The sequence below is a fragment of the Acomys russatus genome, chromosome 23 (assembly GCF_903995435.1).
Source record: "Acomys russatus chromosome 23, mAcoRus1.1, whole genome shotgun sequence".
Classification (NCBI taxonomy): domain Eukaryota; kingdom Metazoa; phylum Chordata; class Mammalia; order Rodentia; family Muridae; genus Acomys; species Acomys russatus.
In genome coordinates, this window is record NC_067159.1 from 17,316,246 (window position 1) to 17,319,921 (window position 3,676).

Sequence of the window (3,676 nt, forward strand, 5' to 3'; positions counted from 1 at the left end):
AAACGCTTTAGGCTTCAGCTCATTTCTTCTCAAGATAAACATTCCCACCCAAAAAAAAAGCATCAGAGTAGACATCACACCTCATTACCCACTTCCATTTTTTATGCAGCATGCATGTAGGTGTAACATTGATTAATGGTAATAAATTAAAATATTCAATAGTTTTGAATAATCAAGGGAGAATACAAAGATTTGCTAGACTTCAGAATAAAATAAATAAATAAATAAAACATAATGGTTCCAGCTAGGTCACTGAAGGATAGAATCACCTTTCCTGTTATTAGCTGGGCCAAATGTTGGTTTGTGAGGGGGGTGAGTAGTTCAACTCCATATATCATTCCCCAAATAACAAGTTGTCAATGAAAGAATACAATTTCTTCAGATTCATATCACTTGGTGGGAAGTTTTAAAACCTCAACAAGAATATATGTATAGGTCCTGATGACCTACATACAACCTTAAAACCAACTTCGACATAATGACATTCCTTCAAACCAAGACTCACAAAATATCCAGACATGCTTGACTTCCTAATATAGTTAGTCTGGGATTTGCGAAAATAAAAATAAAAACGGTCTTGTCAGTAAGGTTAACAGATTAGTCGGTTTTTCACTCCAATCTACTGTCATAACCTGTATCTCAAGAATACCAGAGATTGAACACTGATGCCAACTCTCAGAGCTGCAAGAAAAGATAACATTTAATATTCAGTTGGGTTATATGTGTGAAAGGTCAGTGAGAAGCATGATCTTCAAAAGAGACTAATCTGAATGATCTAGTCAGATTTGTGGCACTGTTCTTGTACAGATTATACTCCAGAGTGGCTGAAATAAATACCATTCAAAATACTTCTGCTGCCCTGGCCCTGGAGGCATTCCCTTGAAGGTATGGATGCTCTGTCACATGTGTGAGTAAGTGGCAGAGAGGACAGAGGCTATGTCTACGCTCAGTATTTTGACCTATGAATGTTAAATGATTGGTAGACTAGCATTCTCTGAAAAAAAGGGAACCTGAGACAGCCATCAGTGTGGCACTCCCAGTTCTGCACTATGGAGCCTGGACAAAGAACTAGCCTGAAATGACCACCAGTCCAGAGCCTCACAGGCCTGTGGGTGGGGGTCAGACCATGCCTGAGCTGACCTCTGCCCTACATCATAATATACAAGCAAGGCACAACACTCCTGAATCCACACCTGTGACTACTCTTGACAGGATCCCAGACACTGAGAGACCCCAGGGTACTACTAAGAGGATCAAGTAAACGATGGAGAAATAGAATAAGCAGAAGGATGTGGGCACAGCAAAGAGATGCAGAAGTGGCGAATCAAGGGTAGTGATGAACAGCCGGACGTGAGTAGCCAGTGATGACACCTGGGACCATGGTGGGGTCTTGGCCTATGCTGCAGTCACAGTAGTCTGCTACCATCAAAGGCCAAGCAGACATCCTTTGTCTGGGCTGCATCCCAGGAGCATGTAGACGCCCTGTGTAGAACTGACCCCACCTGGGCATTATGGTAGAGCTGGCCCCCAGGGCCATGAGAATCGCAGATCAGAGCTGACCCAGCCCCTAGGCAACTTTAGCACTCAGGAGAGAAGCCCTCCACATTGCAGGAGTTGCTGGTGAGCTGGTGTTACCGCTCTGCCATGCTGTGGCCTGGACAAGAGAGAGACACCCTCAATTCTCCTTGCCTCTCACCACCTGTGGTAGGCTAGAGACCTGGCCCTGGGATCATGAGAACAAGATAGTTGTTCATTCCCCTTCACCAACTGTAGCAGAGGATGAGTCATGTACTTCACCTGAGCAGCACAATAGAGCTTGACATGGATGTGGGTATTGCAGGTGAATCAGCCATGAGGTCATAGAAATGGGAGAGGAGAGCTGGCCCAGCCATTTGTCTGCTGAGATGTACAGGAGGAAGAGATCTAATCCCCTCCTTTTGGCCCTCACCATAGGTGGTGGGAGGGAGAACTGGCCACAACTGGGTCCTGAGAGCAGGAAGGCTGTCCCTGGCTCTTGCCTGCTGCAGCACTTGGGAGAGTAGGCCTTGCACCTCACCTGGGCAGCAGGGTAGAGCTGGCTCTGGTGGTGGGGTCACAGATGAACCAGCCCTGAAGGTGTGAGTGTGGTAGAGCTGGCCCTGCAACAGATGGGACTGCTAGCCCTGGGGTCATGGAGTCAGAAAACCTGGCCCTGAACCTTGGCTGGGCAGCACAGTAAAGATGGCCCTAGATGTGGGGGTTGCAGGTGAGCCTGTCCTGAGGGCTTTAGCACAGGAGAGCAGGCCCTGCCTCTTGTTTGCTGGGAGATGGTACTGGACAATTGAGAGGTGCTTTCCTCCCCTCCCATATCCCTTGCCACCTATGGTACATGAGAGAGTTGGGCCCTGGGGTCATGAGCGTGGGAAAAAATGGTCATTTCCCTCACTGGTAACAACACTCTGGAGAGTGGGCCCTCCACCTCACCTGAGCAGCAGGGTAGAGCTGGCACCGGTTGCTGAGGTTGCTGATGAGCCAGCTCCGAAGGCATGAAAGTGGGAGAACAGGAGGGCTGACAAGCTCAGATACCTCTCAGGCCCAGAACCTGGCCTTTGAATTGGCCTACCCCAATATCTACTCCATTGATGAGCTGCTGGAGTATATGAAAGGGCTGATGCTACAGATCCCAAACTACAGGGTCCTCACGACACAGAACAACAGCAGAGTATTCAAGAGGAGTCCCAGTAAGGTTCCAGTATTGATAGAATAGTAGAAGGAGAGACCTCATGCCAGACCAAGTCACTGCAATGAACATTTATAAGCAAAAAAGTGTGGACGAAGAGCGTACTTTGGGACACACTGTGACACACTACAGCTTTCACAATGAGATTTTTTTTTCTCTCTGTTGGTGAGGAAGTTGCAAGAATGGAGGTCAGGTTCATTATGTGAAATTCACAAGAACCAATTAAATGTTTAAGAAAATACCTATGATGAATACCTAGCCTTCCAGATTTCAAAATGTATTTTAAATTAAGTGCTTTTTCTGGACAAGAAGGCAGAATAAGAACTGTCTCCTTGTACTCTAATTAAGAAAAGTCGGTATTTTACTGAGTAAGGTTACTCAGTCCCAGCAAGACAAATTCCACATGGTCTCTCAGGTATGTAAACTCTAGACTCAAATTTTTAATTTGTATTTTAATTTAAAGTGTCTGTGGAAGAAATGGGACTATGAGAAGTGAAGGAGGGGAAGGAGACTTAAAGGGTTAAGGGATAAAAGAACTCTTGATATAAAGTATATTAGGGGTAGCAGGATTAAAAGTTTACATTGGGGTGAGGTCATAGGAACAAAAAAGAAAAAAATAAGATGGGTTAATCAAAGTCAAGGATTATAAAAATATTTGTAGAAACTCACTGCTTTTAAGATAATTTAGTAATATAGCTTTAAAAGAGATTAGGGACACAGGTATCCTGCATAAGTGGATCATAAATGAATTAGTAAATAAAAAAAGAATTATTAAATGAAAAATCTCAATTTCTGACAGAAGAATGAAACCAGAAGAATTACTGGTTCAGAAGGCTCCCAAAATAGCACAAGCTTTTGTCATTCTTCTTGCTTCCTTGCTTGGTTGCTTGTTCTAATGAAATAATAACACCCTGTTGCTGAAGACACAACACATTTTGTTTGCAGGACAAAAAAAAA

At 44.3% G+C, this 3,676-nt stretch overlaps 1 non-coding gene across 1 annotated transcript; it reads left to right on the plus strand.

The window, feature by feature from the left end:
- The first annotated feature begins 858 nt into the window (after positions 1-858).
- On the plus strand, positions 859-992 carry LOC127206745 (small nucleolar RNA SNORA17). Its single transcript, XR_007832845.1, has one exon. It is a non-coding gene; the product is annotated as a small nucleolar RNA SNORA17 (small nucleolar RNA).
- Positions 993-3,676: the final 2,684 nt, after the last annotated feature.